The following is a 359-nucleotide window of genomic DNA, read 5'->3' on the forward strand; positions in this document are numbered from 1 at the left end:
AAAATATAAAAAATTAAATTTTAAATTATATGTTATTATTTAAATTACTATTTTAGTATTTTAATTTGTAATTAGATATTTTGAAACCTAATCATATTTTACAATAACAAAATATAATTATAACAACAATTATACTACGTATACATAAAATAATCACTTGTACAGAATAAATTTTAAAAATACAAATTTTGAAATACAAAATACACATTAAAAATAAATTAAATGATATATGTATTTATACACAAATTTATAGTAGATAATTTGATAACTAATTTTTTATGTAAACGTAATATTTTTATTATAAAAATTATTATCATATTATATATATTTCGCCCCCACTATTAAAATTGTCTGGATCC

This window comes from Arachis ipaensis, chromosome B10, assembly GCF_000816755.2.
Source record: "Arachis ipaensis cultivar K30076 chromosome B10, Araip1.1, whole genome shotgun sequence".
Taxonomy (NCBI): Eukaryota; Viridiplantae; Streptophyta; class Magnoliopsida; order Fabales; family Fabaceae; genus Arachis; species Arachis ipaensis.